This window comes from Polypterus senegalus, chromosome 3 (genome assembly GCF_016835505.1).
Source record: "Polypterus senegalus isolate Bchr_013 chromosome 3, ASM1683550v1, whole genome shotgun sequence".
NCBI classification, from domain to species: Eukaryota; Metazoa; Chordata; class Cladistia; order Polypteriformes; family Polypteridae; genus Polypterus; species Polypterus senegalus.
The window spans coordinates 291,803,567-291,824,325 of NC_053156.1; the positions used below are offsets into that span (position 1 = coordinate 291,803,567).

Below are 20,759 nucleotides of genomic sequence, written 5' to 3' on the forward strand. Positions count from 1 at the left end.
CTATAGAAATAAATGTTGTTGTTGTTGTTGAAGTGTGCCAGTCTGGACCTGTGGTAGCCATACATGCCCAGGCTTTAACACCCCCAGCACCACCATGTTTAACAGATGAGGTGATCTACTTCGGATCTTGAGCAGTTCCTGTTCGTCCTTTGCCATCACTCTGATGAGGTTCATCTTTGTCTCGTCTGTCCACAAGACCCTTTCCCAGAATTCTGCAGGCTCTTTAAGTCATGTATTATGGCCATCCTGTTTGTGTGGTTTCCATCTTGCAGTGTAGCCTCTTTGTTTCTGTTCATGAAGTCTTCTCCTGATAGTCGTCTCTGGCACACACACATCGGCCCCCTGAAGGCTGTTTCTGATCTTGGGGGCTTTTTCTGGACCATACTGAGGATTCTTCTATCCTCAGCAGTGAAGGTCTTCCTTGGCCTACCAGTCCCTTTGTGTTTACTGAGCCCACCAATGAGTTCTTTCATCTTAATGATTTTCCAGACAGTTGATTTTAGTCATTCTAAGGTCTTACTGATCTGTTCAATGGTTTGATTCCTGTTTCTCTGCCTCATGATGGCTTCTTTGACTTTCATCGGCACAGCTGCTATCCTCATGTTGAACAATGGCCGCTCCAGACTCCTAAGGGTAGCAGCAAGCTGAGGTATCTTATAGAGCAATGAAACCCACCTGAAGAATCACAAACACCTTGAGGGCACCGGAAAAGCAGAAAAAGTGTTGTGTGAACCAAATGTTTGCAAATCCCCTTTAATGGAAGTCTGCAGTGTGCACTTTAATCATGATGTCTGAATTGTTGGATTTTTAATTTTAAACTGTGGAGCAGGAGGAGCAATGTGTCCCAAACTGTAGTTAGTGAACTTGTGAAATCTGAAGATGACACTAAAATTAGAGGAATGACAGACACCAAATTACAATTCAGAAAGACTTGGAGAAGCTCCAGAACTTGGCAAACACCTGCAACACGGAATTGAATGTAGAAAAGTGCAGAGCACTACAGGAGGACGCGAGAAACCTCAGTGAAAATACAAGACGGGAGAAGTCAAGGATGATGCATGACACCACTCAGAGAATTAAACCTGTAAGTATCAAGCAGAGGAGTCTTCATGGAGATCTAATGCAGGTGTGGGTCTTCAGAATCTTCAAAGACATAGCAGCACTTGAGGTTACGCACAGGAGAACAACCAAGTGCACCTCAGAGCTTGAGGGCAAGTGTTTCTGGGACAGACTGTAAGTCTTAAGCACAGGAGTCTTCATGGAGATCTAATGCAGGTCTTCAGAATCTTCAAAGACATACCAGCACTTGAGGCTGTGCAGAGGAGAGCATCCAAGTGCATCATGGAGCTTGAGGACACGTCCTACTTGGACAAACTCAGAGAATTAAACCTGTAAGTATCAAGCAGAGGAGTCTTCATGAATAATGCAAGTTGTCAGAATCTTCAGAGACATAGCAGCACTTGAAGCTGTGCAGAGGAGAACAACCAAGTACACCTCAGAGCTTGAGGATACATCTTATTGTGACAGACTCCAAGAGTTAAACCTGTAAGTATCAAGCAGAGGAGTCTTCATGAGACAATACACTAGTGGGGCTTCATCTGACGTCCTGTGTGCAGGTCTGTTCACCACAGCACAAGAAAGACATGACAGCACTTGAGGCTGAGGAGAGGAGAACAACAAAGTACATTCCAGAGCTTGAGGACACATCCTACTGGGAGAGACTCTGGGAATTAAACCTGTAAGTCTTAAGCAGAGGAGTCTTCATGGAGATCTAAGGCAGGTCTTCAGAATCTTCATAGACATAGCAGCACTTGAAGCTGTGCAGAGGAGAACAATCAAGTGCATCTCGAAGCTTGAGAGCATGTCCTATTGTAACAGACTCTGAGAATTAAACTTGTACGTCTCAAGTAAAAGAGTCTTCATGAAGATCTAAGGCAGGTCTTCAGAATCTTCAAAGACCTAACAGCATTTGAGGCTGAGTAGAGAACAACCAAGTGCACTTCAGAGCTTGAGGACACGTCCTACTGCAGGGGAGGGGTAAGGGGTAAGGCAAGGGAGGGGGCTCAAATTGATCAGGGGTTGGACCTCTGACATCAAGTGTTAAAGCCTGAAGCAGCTCCCCAACCCCCACCTCTAACAGTGCCACTGGGCCATGATGCAGGGTTAGGGAGGGTGGAGCCTACTCAGGCAGCACTAGACACAATTAATAAACAGCGTTAATAGGACACCAAGTCCTTGTGGAGCCAATTCACACACACACACACACACACACACAATTATCCTAACCTGCTTGTCCTTGAGAGTACAGGCAGCCACCTGTGCACCTGTCAGAAAAGCCATTGAAACACAGGGAGAACATACAAGATCCGCAATGACAATAACCTGTGCCCAGGACGCAGACTCCATGAGGCAGGCAGCAGTATACTTTTCAAAATAAAAGTCCCTGAGTGATTCTTCAGAGTGATGCCATAGGGCAAGCATTTGTGGTCCCCAAAGGACCCTTCCATAAAAAGAACCTTACATTTAAATTAGATCCATATCTGGTTCGATCAAAAACCATGACTAGATTGTAACAGTTTTGTAAAACAGCATTGGGTTCCTCATTTTAAAAGGATTCTCACAGCATTTGATAACACTAGTTGAGTTTGGGATTTCTTGATCTGCCATATCCTGCTAGGTTGCCCAGGGTTGTCTTACCAGTTTCATAGGCCACAGGGCAGAGTAGTGTGCTGGGGCTCCTGTTTTGATAGCAAAAAAGAAACATACATAGGCATCAGAAATATTGTGGGCCCCTATGCGTGTGGTGGGTGCAGCAATGCACTGTATCAGTGCGAGCTCCTAACATCTCTCTCTCTCTCTATGCTCCTGGAGCCTCCAGCCAGTGCCCATAGTGCCCACCTTCATTGTGTGAAGGTGGCCCTTAGCTTTTAAGACATTACAGATTCTTGTTTTGTCTTCATATTCTGGGAACCTTTTCAAATCCCACGGGATCAAATTCAGTTCAAACCTGCTGGCTTATTTGATACCTAATTAATCAGTGAAATACTCGTCCTTGATTGACTATTTATGCATCAATCTAATGGAAGGGCACAGTTAAATAATCCGTTCTTTACCGGCGCTATACACCAACACGAGACACAGATAATGAGTATCCAAGCAAGGGCTGCGTTGTATTGTATCGTATTGTATTTCAAATTATTTCAGAAATCAAAACGCCTTCGCGGCTTCTTCATGTTTCCTGTCCGTTAGATCATCGCGTCAAAACTTTTCAATATTCCCATGTAAAAGTTGCGCAGATTTCGAGCAGAGGGCGAGCCAACAGACACATCAAAAGTGCGCATGATTTGTCCGTGAGTGATTCACTTTTATTTATCGCCAGACGATTTGTCATTCGCTCATCTGTATTTTTAAAAACGAGAACGAGTTTTCCATTTTTTTCTTTTCTGTATTCTGCCATTGGTTTCCGCGTCGCCTGGGGAGGAACTAGAATGACAATGGGCGACCTTATTTTTTGTTTCGACGGAAAGAAGGCCGATGGAGACGGAGCTCAGGTATGTATGTCATTGGGCCACATTAGCATGCAGCGTCAGGTTCCGAGTCGATCCCCCAACCCCCTCCTCACAGATGCGCGTAATCGCCGGGTTTCGCTGTGAGCGCGCACAGCCTGAGCGTTATGTGCGAGGGAGGGGATGATAAACAGGAGAGAGGGAGGGAGCGAGCGTGGAAAAGAGAGAGAGAGAGGGCGAACGTACGAGCACACCTCGCAGAGTCTCCCACTTAACGCTTTTCGTCCACAGCGCATTCACCGAGGAGGCATCACAGCAGCTCCCAGCTGAGCTAGGGACCCGTCCCAGCTAATGAAGCCGAGCGAGCGAGCGCGCCGCCGCGCCGGGCTCGGGCATGCTCCGCTATCGCCTGCCAAGCCAGGGGACAAGGCGCTCTCTTTTATCCCAGTTTCTCATCTGATGAATTAATCCTTCTGTGGCCCGCTCCCTGATCTCGCCGCCGCCACCACCACCCCCTCCCCTCCACTCCACCTTTCCCTCCTTCCTTCTGGTTCGTCACATTATTTGGATTTGACCCGACAGCTCGAGCGGGACTCACCGGGGTGCTGCGCGCGCCTCTTGCGGGCTGCTTTATTCTGGAGGTGAGTGACAGAGGGTCTTTCTTTCTTTCTTTCTTTCTTTCTTTCTTTCTTTCTTTCTTTCTTTCTTTCTTTCTTTCTTTCTTTCTTTCTTACTAAATGTTGCTGTTATTACTGTTTCCACGAAAATGACCCACTGTTCTCGCCTTTTCTTTTACGATTTATCCTCACACATGTAAAAGTCACCATTTTAAGTCCTTGTCTTTACTTATTTCGCCGCCTCTGTCTTATCTTCGGAAGACCTTCGTCATTCGTCGTCTGTCATTTATATATATATATATATATATATATATATATATATATATATATATATATATATATATATATATATATATATGTATGTATGTATGTATATTATACCATTTGCTTAGTTTACCGTCGTCTTCCTCTCATGTACCCACTATTATTTACTCATTTATTTCCAGTTTTCATGACGTCCTTCAATTTCTGTCTCTTCTCTTTGTATTTATCGTTGGAGGTCAAACACGATTTCTTTTCAATTAACTTTTTTTCCAATCCCGGGATTTAGTGAATATTTAGCGACTAAAGAGATCAGTAATTAAAAGCAACGATGCGCTGCTAATCGGCTCAGAAGGAGTTAAAGCACGAGGCATCCTTTATTATTAATATATGTATATTTATATATTTTTTTTCAGTAGCAGCTTCTTAGCCCACACTCGGGTCTCCTCTTTTTGTTATTGGTGGGGTTTCTACTTGTTTTGTTTCTAACGAGCGATCTGCGGGGTAGCTGACAACTTGGGATTGTTGATTCCCTTCGAGGTGAAAACCGCAAACTGGGGCAGCGCGACCGTTGAAAAGATAGCATGTAGCTTCAACTCGCAAATGAAAGTGCGCCCTTAGAAAGGTGATTTTTGTTTTCTGAGGAAGGTGAAGTGTGAGCATCCTGAAGTTTACCTGAAGCGCACCGAGGTTGCTGGGGGGAATGCAGGAACGCCGAGGCAGGAGAGCCAGCGCGCCTCTGCTCTCAGTGTCTACACGACGTGCTGCGCTGGGTGCGAAGGTGCAAAGCCTCCACATCGGCAGTCCGTCAGGCAGTCATTCTCTGGGGCACTGCCAGCTTTCACTTGCTATTTTATTGGGGGTTGGGAGTTGGGGGTTTACGGCTCTTTTCTTCGGAGTGGCGACTCAACAGGTGAAAGCGCGAAAAAAGGGATGAGCCCGACAGCGGCACGAATGGACAACCAAAAAAGTCCGTCTATCGGAGGCAATATTGTAATTATAGAACAGGAGGTGCGGGGTTTGTCCAAAGTACATGTAAAAATAACGTATGCATAAATATAGCGCTCTTACGGGTTAAGTAAGAGAAAGTGAAAACCAAGATAAATATCCATTCATTTTAACGCAATTACATCCTGTATTATACAACGCGCAAATTAACCGTAACTCTAACGTGCTTTGAGCATCATATCAAACCGATCGTCGGACTTAACGTTCAGTATTTATGTTATCTCCGCAGATGAAACGGCGATTAGCTCTCCTCCGCGCACTTGATTGTGCTGTTCACCCTACGAGGTGCTCAGCTGTGTTTATGTGCTGGTTACATAAAATACACGCGGGCACAAACAGTTGGCAAGAGTCACCATTCGCGTTCAGTGAGGGTCACAGGCCCCCTGAAGAATCTTAGGGCAATCAAACCTGCCAGTTCATCGTAGGACCCACTCACGCACACAGCCCTGCTTAGAGTCTGCACGGTAATCGATCAGGAAAGTCTTCGGGGGACGTGGCAGGAAAATCCGAATACCCGCAGAAAGCAACCTACACACACGCACACACACGCTCGTGCGCACGCGCTCCCGCACACAAGGGGAGACAAGTCCACCAAAAAGACGAGCACAGGACCCAAGATCAGTGACACAGCGGCTCTGACAGTCGTGCAGACCCAGGATTTGTACTGACTCCGTGCATTGTGATCCGCCGTGAAACGCGCACTAGACAATTAAAAAAGAATAAATATGTGCATAAATGATTCAGAATTCTTAGAGCTTGTCTCAGACCAGGTGCTCATTAGCGCCTAATCACAGAGTGACTGGGATTCCGATGATCGGCACTCCGGTTCACAGCAGAAGGGATGGCAATGATCAGGAGTCACAATAATCTCAACCAACCATAATCGCTTTATGGAATGACAACAGTTTGGATACTAATAGGTGTGCACAGATGACAGCGTGGCTTCCATTTAACCAACTGTCAAGATCATTTGATGATCCTTAATTTGCTGGGTCATATGCAGTGACGCTCAGTATATATCATATAGCACCTTATCTATCTATCTATCTATCTATCTATCTATCTATCTATCTATCTATCTATCTATCTATCTATCTATCTATCTATCTATCTATCTATCTATTTTTATCTTTCCATCCATCCCACATACTGTCCTTCAGATCTATTCGACTATCACACAGTATACTGTATACAAACAAAGCCTTTGGTATCTGCCTAACTAGACACATCCACACATATTAATTTTTAATTAGTGTTAAATAACATACACACACACACACACACACACACTTATATACATGCTAGCAGAAGCATTCACCATTGCAGAGGATTCAGAAAGTATTCAGACACCTTCACTTTCTGCACGCTTTATTATGTTGGAGCAAGTCACTCATTTATGCTTTATAAACTGTATAAACTGTAATACTGTATGTATATATATATATATATATATATATATATATATATATATATATATATATATATATATATATATATATATATACTGTATATGTATGTGTATATATATATGTATATATACTGTATGTATATACTGTATTATAATATAAATATATTAAATTGGACACATTTGACATTTTTGCCCATCAATGTACACTCAGTAACCCATAATGACAAAGTGCCATGTCTTCAGAAAGGTACATTTGTTCAAAATCAAAACATGAAGTCTCTCCTTCACAGAAGTTTAATTCAGCAGTCTGTTGAAGCCCCTTTAGCAGCACTTCCAGCATTGACTCTTCCTGGTAAGTCTCCACAAGCTTGGCACACCTGGTTAAGGCAGTTTGTTCCCTTGTTGCTGGCAGATCCTCTCGAGCTCCTCCAGACTGGGTGAGCAGCGTCTGTAGACGGCCATCTTCAGGTCTCTGCGTGCGTGTTTAGTGGAGTTTAGGTCAGGGCTTTGGACGGGCCACTCAAGCCCACTTAGAGAGTTGCACTGAAGCCACTCCAGCATTGTCACTGTGGTAGTGAAAGGTGGTCTGTCACCCCAGAATGAGGTGGCATGCACTCTGGAGAAGATTTTTTGTTTCCTGTTTTTCCAAGGACCTCCTCTCTGTATTTAGCCGCATTCATCCTTCCTTCAGTTCTGACCAGTCTCATCCCTGCCACTGAGAAGAATGAAACGCTTGCCGTCCTGCCCAACAAGTTCAATTTTTGTCTCCTGAGCTCTCGGAATTGTTTAAACTGTCAAATGCCTTTTTCTCCAGACTGGCAAATCTTAACAGAAATGGCAGATTGATGGAGTGCTTGTGAGACGGCCGTCCTTCCAACAATTTGTCCCTTGTCAGCAGGGGACTTCTGAAGCTCCGTTAAGAGTGACCAGTGATTTCTTTCTCACCTCCCAGACCGAGACCCTTCTTGCCCGGTTACTCAGTTTGACCAGACAGCCAACTCTAGAAAGAGTCCTGGTGGTCTGAAACGTCTTCCATTTCAACATGAACGAGGCCACCGTGCTGCTGGGGACATTCAGTGCTGTTGAAGTGGTTTGATCCCCTTGCCCTGATCTTCTCTGCCTCGCCACAATTTGATCGCAGAGGTCTAAATAGAGTTCCTTGGGCTTCATGGTTTGGATTTTTGTTTTTTGTCCTGACATGCAGTGTGAACTGTAGGACCCTTCTGTACACCGGTAGATGTGTGTCTTTCCAAACGATGTCCGATCAACTCCGTTCCTATCCCCTTCTCAAACGGGACGGGCCTCACCACAGTTTGGAGTGCCATGGTAAAGGCATAGGGTTATTATGGCTATGAGGGCTTAATTGTGAAAGACATTTTATACTGAAAGTGCAAAACTGAGTGAGTCTTGGCATCTGAGTCAGCAGCCTTGTGGCCCAAAGTCCAGCACGACTCCGACACGTGTGTGGTGGTTGAAAGTGTCTACGTTTATTACGCATAACGTGAATTTAAATGGCATATGAAACAGTATTGTTATCAGACTGATCAGGGTTCTGCCTGTCTTGGTTTGTGTTTCTGTGTCTGTATATTCCGACATTACGACATGTACAAAGCTACGCTGTTGGAAACTTTCCCGAAATTTTCTCTCATCAGCCCATTTTTTTCATCCTTATACAGTAATGGCAATAACAAATGCATGCTTGTTTAATAAAGTTTCAGTGATGCTGGTACCCCGTCTCACTCCTCCTCCGGTTCATCCAGCTGTCCTGTGGCTGGTGCTCTTCACTCTTTAGCTTTTATGGAGGAAGCTGTCTGAATCCGTTAACACTTCTGCAAAACTGTCTCCACTGAAAAATCCACCATCTCTACCGCCGGGCATTTAAGAATTCACAGTGATTGATCCCCACCCATCGTATCCCCCGACTGCCGCTGAGTCCTTTTTTATCTTCTTTTATTATTCTGTCCAACTGAGTTACTTGTTTTCCATTGTGATGTTTTATTGTTAGGATGTACCTCCTGAGGGCACCCTGCTTTAAGTGAGCCCCACGCCAAACATCCCAGCAGACTCCAGTGCAGGCAGGCAGTCAGCTGTGCCCACCATGAGAGGGGTGCAAGACCACCGGAGGGCCCACAGACAGACCCCCCCCCCAACACCCGTTCAAATGTGAAGCCAGCAATCATAGTCAACGCCACACAGACTGTGATGCAGCCACATGTGATTTGAACTAAAGCTCTAGAGGGGCTAAGATGGCAGTGGTTGGCACTGCACTGCTGTGCAGCCCACTTATTATCATCATCAGTATTATTATTATGATGATGATGATGATAAAATATAGCATTGCTAAACCCAAGATGGAACATGAGAGCCTATCTGTGAAGCACTGGTCAAGGCACGATATAGACTTGGACAGAGCAGCAGCTCATCATCATCATCATCATCATCATCATCATCTTATTATTATTATTATTATTATTATTACCTATCCAAAGATCCATTTTTGAACTGATGTCATTTAATCTGACGTAACACAGTGCTGGAGCCTATTCTGTCCAAGAAAATAATTAACCCTAGACAAAGTGCTAATCCATGACAGGTATAATATAATAATAATAATAATAATAATAATAATAATAATAATTTTTCCATCCATTTTTAAACCCATTTAATCCATTTCATGGTAACACGTGGCTTTAGTCCATTCTGCTGATCAAACTGGGCAGAAGGCAAGAACTAAAACGCCACAAGGCCATTTATTATTATTATTATTATTATTATTATTATTATTATTATTATTATTATTATTATTATTATTATTATCTATCAATAATCCATATGTTTTAAATCAATTTTAATTCATTTAATCTAGTTCAGGGTAACAATGGACTTTAGCCTACTCAGACCAAATTCAGCGTTAAGACAGGACTAGCCCAACACCAGGTAATTATTTATTCATATATTATTATTAGTAGTAGTAGTAATAGTGTTAATAATAATAATACATGTCTATAGATGTTTCCTTGAATCCATTTAATTTAGGTTTGGGTAACAGATGGCTGGAGCCTATTCTGTCCAAATTAGACAGAAAAAAATAATTAACTCAGGACAAAGTGCTAATCTAATTGGTATTATTATTATTATTATTATTATTATTATTATTGTTAATAATAATCTATTTTTAAAATTGCTTATTTCAAATTTAGGCTCATAAGGGTAGTTGCTACATGTGGCAACACCTCCTGCAAAGTAGGAAACAAATCTGGATAGGGCTCCATCCATCCATCCTTTATCCAACCCGCTATATCCTAACTACAGGGTCTGCTGGAGCCAATCCCAGCCAACACAGGGCACAAGGCAGGAAACAAACCCCGGGCAGGGTGCCAACCCACCGCAGGGCACGCACACACACACCAAGCACAATTTAGGATCACCAATGCATCTAACCTGCATGTTTTTGGACTGTGGGAGGAAACCGGAGAACCCAGAAGGGAGAACATGCAAACTCCAGGCAGGGAGGACCCGGGAAGCGAACCCGGGTCTTCTTACTGCAAGGCAGCAGAGCTACCCACCCTGGCATCGTCCTGCAGGATAGGGCTCATATTATTATTATTATTATTATTATTCAATTCACCCATCCATCCATTCTCAACCCATTTAGTCAGGTTTAGGGTACCAGAAGGCTTGGACCTATTCAGACCAAACTATTGGGGTGATTTATGACTTTGTGAACTATTATTATTATTAGCTATCCATTTATACATATTTGAAAACCGCACTATTCCAAGTTTAGGATGGACTGTCTCCCAGAAGCACCAGGCACTCGCCAGACGTCTCCCCTGGGTGGGGTGCTAGCTGTAGCTGTAGTGTTGTTAATCTAAAATAACCTCCCAACATCCATGTCACCTACTTACCCAGGGCAGGGTGGCAGATAAAGTGGCACATACAGAACAGAACAGAACAGAACAGTACAATCAGAATTGACAGGAACGAAAGCCTTTCTTCTTCTTCTTCTTCTTGATGTGTTTTTGTAAACCTAATAAATTCAGCTTTAGGTTTATCAGAGCCTGAGTCTCTCCCGGCAGCATCAGGAACTAATTCTGTGAGGACCTTAAATATTATTATTATTATTATTATTATTATTAGGATGAGTTTTTCTAGCTGTTTAATCCCAGCAGAGCAGGATGTCTGCTCTTCCTTCGGCAGCCTCAGGCGGTGGCAGGAGTCGAGCTCAGGTGCTCAGACGCTCCCTTCATTAAATGGCCGTTGCTGTTTCGGAGTATTTATTGAGTTCTCTAGACCCGACTGATGGTTGCCTTTTTAGTCCTCCAGGCAGCCGGAGCCTCTCCCTGCAGCTTTAGGCACACGGCAGGCACGAGCCCTGGGTGTCTTTATCATTATCACTATTAATATTGTAATTGTGCGCACCCGTCTCCATATGTGTGAGGTGAGGCTGTCAGTTCCAGTGTGCCTTTACTTTTCTGTCTCCTTCATTTCCCCTGTGCCTGCCATATCAATTTTTCATCAGTTTGTGTTTTTGCCGTTCACACAGCAGAGAGGCTGACTGGCTGAGTGACCTGCGGTGTCTTTTAAACATTTTTGCTTATGCTGAACATCAAAGCTTTGGCATGTCTAGGTTAGCCGGGGTGGTGGAGGCCACCATACTGGCAGTCCGGGGTGCTGCAGGGCCAAAGGGTTCATTCAAAGGCATTATGTGTGGTGACTTGTTTTGTAATCTTTAACTTTTTAATTGACTGTCTTGTTTTATTACAGTTAGACATAGTGTACTAAATCTTATTCCCTTATCCTGCCCATTTAGACAGCAAAGTAAAGGAAAGATTTAAAATGAAGTTGTCACTCAGAGCTACCGAAACATGCCAAAGGGGCACAGCTCACTCAGATGAGCGTAGCTGATTCTACTTTGGAGTAGGAGGGTTCGGTGGCACAGAAGTTTGCGCTGCTGCCTTCAGCTCACTGGTGGTTTTCTGTGTGGAGCTGACATGTTCTTCTGTGCCCTCCTGGCTTTTCCTTCCTCATCCTGTCTGTAGTTGGCAGTAACAAATTGGTCCACTGTGGGCACTGCAATGAGCTGGCACTCTGTTATGTTAGCTTTAAGGAAAAATAAGGCAGCCTTCTCAGGCAGTAGTTGTTGCAGCAGCAGTTGGGGAGCCATGTGAACAATGCAATGTCCCACCAACAGCTCCACGATAAACAACAAGATTCTAAAAACTAAAATTGTTGAATTTCTTGATCCCCCTGCAACAGTATATCATTTGTGTTGTTATAATTCATTTACTTTTATGGAAATACTAGCAGGGAACCTGGGGTGGAATAAATTACAGGTGTGGGTCACTTAATAAATTCCTCAGGGGGGAAAGTGTGGCTACAAACTAAATATTTTTACCATTGGGTGTAAATTTTTATGGTTGTGACAGACCTCAATAACACCTCCGAGATGGCACTTCCTAAAGTGCAGGTGCATTCACTAAATAAAGGTCCCTAGGTGGGAAAAAAAATATCAAAGCGAAACAAAGCCTGTGGTCAACCACCGTACAAAACTGTTCTATTTACCTAAAATGGGTTGGAATCGAAGTAGTCAGCATAGACCTCAGCATTAACGTTTACAGTGCACCGTCTGTTGGAATGTTTTTTGTAATGCATGTAGTAACAAAATGAATTGCATTTGTCATTCCAACAGATGGCACATCACAAACATTTGTGGTAATAACATAATTGCATTTGTCATTCCAACAGATGGCACATCACACACATTTTGTGGTAATGAAATATCATGAACACCCATACCAAATGGCACATGACAGAGACATACAATATGCATTGCATTTGTCATCCCAACAGATGGTGCATTACAGACATTTGTAGTAATAAAATGCACTGCATTTGTCATTGTATTAACACTGATTTTATGAATCCCATACCGAATGGCATATAACAAATGGACATGAAGGAGTCAGGAAAGCAGTGTTAATATGTGTGTGGTGTAGTGGTTAAGGCTCTGGACTTCTGAGGTTGTGGGTTCAAATCCCACCACACTGCCCCTGTGTGACCATGAGCAAGTCACTTGACCTGCCTGTACACCAATTGGAAAAACAAAAGAAATGTAACCAATTGTATCATAAATTTTGTAAGTTGACTTGGATAAAGGCATCAGCCAAATGTGAAGTGCCATCTGTTACATTTCATTACTATCTGTATAACAGTGCATTCCAACAGATGGTGCACTACAAATGTTAATGCTGAAGTCTGCATTGATTACTTAGATTTTAACCCATCTTAGACAGAGAGCACAGCTAGTAATACATAAATAACATAATAAAATACAATTACATAGGATAGGTATATAATTGAATAGCTGTACTACCCATTTAAAATGGGTTGAAATCTAAGTAATCAAAGTAGACTTCAGTGTTAACATTTGCAGTGTACCATTTATTGGAATGTATTTTCTAATGCATGTAGCAATAAAATGCATTGCATTTCTCATTCCAATAGATGGCGCCCCTTAAGCATTAACACTTATTTTACTAATCCAGTACCAAATGGTATATAACAGAGACATGCAGAATGTATTGCATTTGTCATTCCAGCACATGGCACACCATAAACATCTGTAGTAGTAAAATGCATTTACCTCAAATGGTTGTAATTTGCCATCTGTTGGAATGACAAATGCAGTTATTTTATTACTACAAAGCTTTGTGATGTACCATTTGTTGGAATGACAAATGCAATGCATACTGCATGTCTCTGTTATATATCATTTGGTACTCAAATCTTAAAAGCAATGTTAATGCTTAAGAGGCACCATCTATTGGAATGGGAAATGCAATGAATGTTTAAACACCCTGATTGAAGTTACTGAACCTGCTAGAACAGAGCATAACACAGAACATACACTAAGTCAAACCATTTACCAGCTGAAAAAAAAAAGAAATGAATCAGGAAACAGAACTGTAAAAAGGGGGAAAAACAAAAGAACAGCCTTTGAAACGAGGAGAAAGTCAAAATCTGAATCTGTTTAACTCCATCCATCCTCTTCTGCTTATCCGAGGTCGGGTCGCGGGGGCAGCAGCTTAAGCACAGAGGCCCAGACTTCTCTCTCCCGGCCACTTCTTCCAGCTCTTCCGGGGGAATCCTGAGGCGTTCCCAGGCCAGCCAGAAGACATAGTCCCTCCAGCGTGTCCTGGGTCTTCCCCGGGGCCTCCTCCCGGTTGGGCGTGCCCGAACACCTCACCAGGGAGGCGTCCAGGAGGCATCCTGATCAGATGCCGAGCCACCTCATCTGACTCCTCTCGATGCGGAGGAGCAGCGGCTCTACTCTGAGCTCCTCCTGGATGACTGAGCTTCTCACCCTATCTTTAAGGGAAAGCCCAGACATCCTGTGGAGGAAACTCATTTCAGCCGCTTGTATTCGCGATCTCGTTCTTTCGGTCACTACCCATAGCTCATGACCATAGGTGAGATTAGGAGCGTAGATCGACTGGTAAATTGAGAGCTTTGCCTTACGGCTCAGCTCCTTTTCACCACGACAGACCGATGCAGAGCCGCATCACTGCGGATGCCGCACCGATCCGCCTGTCGATCTCACACTCCATTCTTCCCTCACTCGTGAACAAGATCCCGAGATACTTGAACTCCTCCACTTGGGGCAGGATCTCACCCCCAACCCTGAGAGGGCACTCCACCCTTTTCGGCTGAGGACCATGTCTCGGATTTGGAGGTGCTGATTCTCATCCCAGCCGCTTCACACTCAGCTGCGAACCGATCCAGAGAGCTGAAGATCACGGCCTGATGAAGCAAACAGGACAACATCATCTGCAAAAGCAGTGACCCAATCCTGAGTCCACCAAACCGGACCCCTTCAACACCCTGGCTTGCCTAGAAATTCTGTCCATAAAGTTATGAACAGAATGGTGACAAAGGGCAGCCCTGGCGGAGTCCAACTCTCACTGGAAGCGGGCTCGACTTACTGCGGCAATGCGGACCAAGCTCTGACACGGTTGTACAGAGACCGAACAGCTCTTATCAGGGGTCCGGTACCCCATACTCCCGAGCACCCCACAGGATTCCCGAGGGACACGGTCGAATGCCTTTTCCAAGTCCACAAAACACATGTAGACCGGTGGGCAAACTCCCATGCACCCTCCAGGACTCTGCTAAGGGTGAAGAGCTGGTCCACTGTTCGCGACCAGGGCGAAAACCACACTGTTCCTCCTGAATCCGAGGTTCGACTATCCGACGGACCCTCCTCTCCAGAACCCCGAATAGACTTTTCCAGGGAGGCTGAGGAGTGTGATCCCTCTATAGTTGGAACACACCCTCCGGTCCCCTTTTAAAGAGGGGACCACCACCCGGTCTGCCAATCCAGAGGCACTGTCCCGATGTCCATGCGATGTTGCAGAGGCGTGTCAACCAAGACAGTCCTACAACATCCAGAGCCTTAAGGAACTCGGCGTATCTCATCCACCCCGGGGCCCTGCCACCAAGGAGTTTTTGACCACCTCGGTGACTTCAGTCCCAGAGATGGGAGAGCCCACCTCAGAGTCCCCAGGCTCTGCTTCCTCGTGGAAGGCATGTTAGTGGGATTGAGGAGGTCTTGAAGTACTCCTCCCACCGACCCTAGCGTCAGTGAGGTCAGCAGCGCACCATCCCCACCATATACGGTGTTGACACTGCACTGCTTCCCCTCCTGAGACGCGGACGGTGGACCAGAATCTCCTCGAAGCCGTCGAAAGTCGTTCTCCATGGCCTCTCCAAACTCCTCCCATGCCCGAGTTTTGCCTCAGCAACAACGAAGCCGCGTTCAGCTTGGCCTGCGGTACCTATCAGCTGCCTCCAGAGACCCACAGGACAAAAAGTCCTATAGGACTCCTTCTTCAGCTTGACGGCATCCCTCACGCGGTGTCCACCAGCGGGTTGGGGATTGCCGCCCGACAGGCACCGACCACCTTGCGGCCACAGCTCGGTCAGCCGCCTCAACAATAGAGGCACGGAACATGGCCCATTGGACTCAATGTCCCCACCTCCCTCGGGGCGTGGTTGAAGTTCTGCGGAGGTGGGAGTTGAAGCTACTTCTGACAGGGGACTCTGCCAGCCGTTCCCAGCAGACCCTCACAATACGTTTGGGCCTACCAGGCCTGACCGGCATCTTCCCCCACATTCGAAGCCAACTCACCACCAGGTGGTGATCAGTTGACAGCTCCGCCCCTCTCTTCACCCGAGTGTCCAAGACATATGGCGCAAGTCCGGCGACACACCACAAAGTCGATCATCGACCTGAGGCCTAGGGTGTCCTGGTGCCAAGTGCACATATGAACACCCCTATGCTTGAACATGGTGTTCGTTATGGACAATCCGTGGCGAGCACAGAAGTCCAATAACAAAACACCGCTCGGGTTCAGATCGGGGGGGCCATTCCTCCCAATTACGCCCTTCCAGGTCTCACTGTCATTGCCCACGTGGGCATTGAAGTCCCCTAGCAAAACAAGGGAATCCCAGAAGGTATGCCCTCTAGCAACCCCTCAGAGACTCCAAAAGGGTGGATACTCCAAACTGCTGTTGGTATACGCACAAACAAAAGTCAGGACCCATCCCACCACCCGAAGGCGGAGGGAGGCCACCCTCTCGTCCGCCGGGGTAAACCCCAATGCACAGGCTCCAGGTCGGGGGGCAATAAGTATGCCCACACCCGCTCGGCGCCTCTCACCGGGGCAACTCCAGAGTGGTAGAGAGTCCAGCCCCTCTCAAGGAGATTGGTTCCAGAGTCCAAGCTGTGCGTCGAGGTGAGTCCGACTATATCTAGCCGGAACCTCTCGACCTCGCGCACTAGCTCAGGCTCCTTCCCCTTCAGAGAAATTAAAACAAGAGAATGATTAATCAAAAAGTAATCATTAGATAACAAACAAAGATACCTGGCAGTAAGAGTGCAAAATTCACAATTGGTATGCCAGTTTGAAAAGATACGTTTTGAGGGCAGTTTTAAAATGTGTTATTGAATCGAGCTGACGGATATGAGAGGGAAGAGAATTCAAGAGTTGAGGAGCACCAGGAGAGACGCTGAGTCTGATGTGCGGTACAGAAAGTCGAGCTGCAGATGAGGATCTGAGTGAGCGAGAGGAGTGTCAGTCTGGAGGAGATCAGTGAGGTGTGGAGAGCTTTAAATGTTCAGAGCGGTGTTTAGTATTGTATTGTGTAGTGAACAGGGAGCCAGTGACGTGGAGAGAGAATCGGTGTGATATGTGCAGTGGATGTAGAACAGCAGGTTATCATCCTGGCAGCAGAATTTTGAAGAAGTTGTAAGCGATGGATACGTTTTTATGGGATGCCAGATAGAACAGCATTACAGTAATCTATACGTGAGGTGACTCGGGCATTGACCGATACTTCAGTACTGTGTTGTGTAAGAACAGGTCGAAGTCTAGAAATGAGATGGAAGAAGGCAGTCCGAGAAATGTTACTTATATGGGAGGAATTATTTAATAATTGCCATTTTGAGTGTATAAATGGATATAATTGCATGTAAACGATTCGCCAAAATCTATTGTATGTAAATGATACTGTTTTAAACTTTATTGTTTTTTTATCAGAAAACCCGTTTTCCACGTCTACTTGTATTAATTTAAATGGCACTTTTACCACTCGCAATATGGCGAACACGCTAACGTATCGCGTCGATTGGGCAACGCAGTGAATGCTGCGTCTATCTTTAGTATATATGTCTATGGCCGTGTCAATCTGTGTTTGCAAGAAGGAGGCGACCATGTCCAACGCCGAATGTGATTGGATTGTTTATGCATCCATCAAGCTATCTATCTATCATGTAGTGCCTTTCATCTATCTATCTATCTATCTATCTATCTATCTATCTATCTATTATATAGTGCCTTTCATATCTATCTATCTATCTATCTATCTATCTATCTATCATATAGTGCCTTTCATATCTATCTATCTATCTATCTATCTATCTATCTATCTATCTATCTATCTATCTATCTATCTATCTATATATCTTTCTATCTATCTATCTATCTATCTATCTATCTATCTATCTATCTGTCTATCATATAGTGCCCTATCCTGTTTCAATGGCTCCTTATTAGCAATAAGGTGCAGATGACAAAGGAGCCAGCAGTTCTTCATCTAATGTGATTCCATTGACTCCTGTGTGTGTTCATCATGCACTATTCGGTTTAATAAAACACTTAAGAGAAAAGTGTGACAGACTGAAAATGATCCGTTTTAGGCTTCAAATCATTTAGATTATATCCTTAGAAAGGGGAAAAAAAAATCTATAATGTAAGAACCTGTCACTGCAGACTGACGAGGCACAAAATTAAATAAGGTAAGAGATGGGCAAGGATTGGTTTGTAAATTTGAGTGGCAAACAAATCATTATGAGTCGCATGATTCTCATTCACTTGTGATTCTCTAACCAAATGTCTTATTTGAATTATGCACCCTAAATGTGTTACCCGTGCTCTGTGTATGGACCATGGCAAATGAAGTAAGTTTTAAATATAAAGTATATTTGATTATATATGTTACATACTATAGGGTGGTCCAGATCTAATTATGCATTTTTCATTATGCTATAACTTATCAAGTTTATTACATAGAAAATTACCCAAAAAATCCTGGACCATCGAGAAGTGTGCGAGCTGGCGATATGAAGAATCATTTTCGCGCCGAACTGGAATCGTCTCCGCATAAATCAAAGTCATCCAGACGATCTGGATCTGCATAATTAGATCTGGACCACCCTGTGTATTTAATTATATTATTATTATTAGGTGGCTCCACCCCTACTTGCTTTGCTCGTCTATCCCCGAGTTTGGTTTACTGGATATATAATTCATGGGAATTGTTCCATATGCATTATTTTCACTTTTACTTTAAAACTTTAGTAAAAACAATATTTGGAATTAACTTTTCTTTAAGATCGAATTCAATTTTGATTCCGTGTTTGGACTTACATCGTGACAACACAACATATAACTGCCTGTGAGTGAATATCATTTCTTTCTCTCTAATAAATAAAATACATTTTTTTGAATGTTTGTCCACGCTCTTTCTACTTCGCTTAGTCGTTGACATGTCATCTAGAATGTATAAAATGTTTGTCCTGATAAAATTTATAAGAGCTGAGACCAAAAGCATTCACACCAATGAGAGGTTAGATGACCGCGGTCTTATTTGAAAATAGTTGTAAGTAGATTGTGACTTGAAAGAATCTCACGTTAAAAGTCTCCGTCTCACGGGACTTCATACCGCGCCAGCGCTTTTGGAATCTTTTAACTCTTGCTGCCAACACGAATTAGACGATCTACAAGTCTCCGACTTAAAGTTTAAATCCGAACAATATATTTAATTTCTTTTCACTGTTCCATTATTTCACCGAGTAATAATTTCCGTTTGTTTGTGCTAATGCAATCTTTCCTAACCTTTTTTCAGACTTTGGAATTTTCCTACTTCCATTATCTTTGACCTGCTCTTCATGTGTACCGCGCCAACGTTTTTGAATTCTTTACGACATTCTACTTTGTCGTCTACTTTTTGTCCTTTATTTCTTTCCCTGGTTAAATCTCTTTCTCGCGGAACGTGTAACACTGCTTGCGTTGTGAAGGTTTGAACACATACTAAGGGGATGTGGTCGGATCTGCTGCTGCCGAGCTGCGTGTTCTGCTTGTTGCCACATCCGACCTTTTAAAATCTCTAGACAACAGACACGGCTCCTTTTTCCAGCAAAAGTTCTTCTGTGTCATCATGTTCAACTTTATCGTCTGCTACAGCTTCCGTTTCTGAAAGTTCTCTGTCCATTTTCACTGCTCAATACCTCCACTACCGCATGTACTCCATTGTATGTGTTTAGCGGTGTAGCAGTGAAAAAGGGCCCCCGCGCAATACCTCCACTACCGCATGTACTCCATTGTATGTGTTTAGCGGTGTAGCAGTGAAAAAGGGCCCCCGCGCAATACCTCCACTACCACATGTACTCCATTGTATGCCAGTTTAGCGGTGTAGCAGTGAAAAAGGGCCCCCGCACAATACCTCCACTACCACATGTACTCCATTGTATGTGTTTAGTGGTGTAGCAGTGAAAAAGGGCCCCTGTGCAATACCTCCACTACCACATGTACTCTGTTGTATGCCAGTTTAGTGGTGTAGCAGTGAAAAAGGGCCCCCGTGCAATACCTCCACTACCACATGTATTCCATTGTATGCCAGTTTAACGGTGTAGCAGTGAAAAAGGGCCCCCCTTAAACAGTTTCCCGTTGCTCCACATTCCAAACGTTGTTTAGGCTATTTAAACCGGTATTGCGGTATAAGTAAAATCCATATCATAACAAAAATAAAAAACGGTTTTCGGTATGAACCGGTATACCATCCAGCACTACTAGAGAGATATAATTATAAATTAGCAAACAATATTATTTATATAGCCACATCAATGCACAAAATATTAAATATTTGTGATACAATCCAAAGGGATTAAAACAAGGACTTCCCAAACACGCCACTATAAATGAATCAAACCAATCAACCGAAATCAATCAAAATGGCCATTACTAGTGTGTCGTATTTTGCACGACACCACGTGTGATTATTTCAAGTTAAATCAACTTAATTCAATTGTATGTAAGGAAAATAAGAAGATCATATTTTGGGGATTACAAAAAGCGTTCATTTTGAGTAAGATTAATATTAAGAAGTGAGTGATGAGAGCAGCCCTTGAGATGGATAATGCTTCTGTAGAAAGAAAATAATCCGATTGGTTTGTTTCAACACACGTTGATGAGCGTCCCCGGTAGTTCGTGTTCATCTTTGTACCGCAGGGCTGTGGGTCACATCCGGCTCTTGGACTTTTATAAAATGGCCTGCTTTGTCAAAATTCAAAGTGTGTTTCATTAGCTTTCTTCAAGACCCCCTTTAATGTGCCTTACA

The 20,759-nt window shown here is 44.0% G+C and overlaps 1 protein-coding gene across 4 annotated transcripts in view; it reads left to right on the plus strand.

Annotated features, from left to right (window-relative positions):
* The first annotated feature begins 3,352 nt into the window (after positions 1–3,352).
* The window catches only part of kcnd3 (potassium voltage-gated channel, Shal-related subfamily, member 3), a 530,781-nt gene continuing 513,374 nt past the window's right edge, over positions 3,353–20,759 (plus strand). Inside the window, exon 1 of one of the 4 annotated variants that reach the window (XM_039749437.1) lies at positions 3,353–3,551. The gene's annotated coding sequence lies outside the window, so the exon portion shown is untranslated. Of the gene's footprint in view, positions 3,552–3,716; positions 4,148–20,759 lie in introns of those variants that run through there. The other 3 variants (XM_039749440.1, XM_039749438.1, XM_039749436.1) reach the window with 3 other exon arrangements.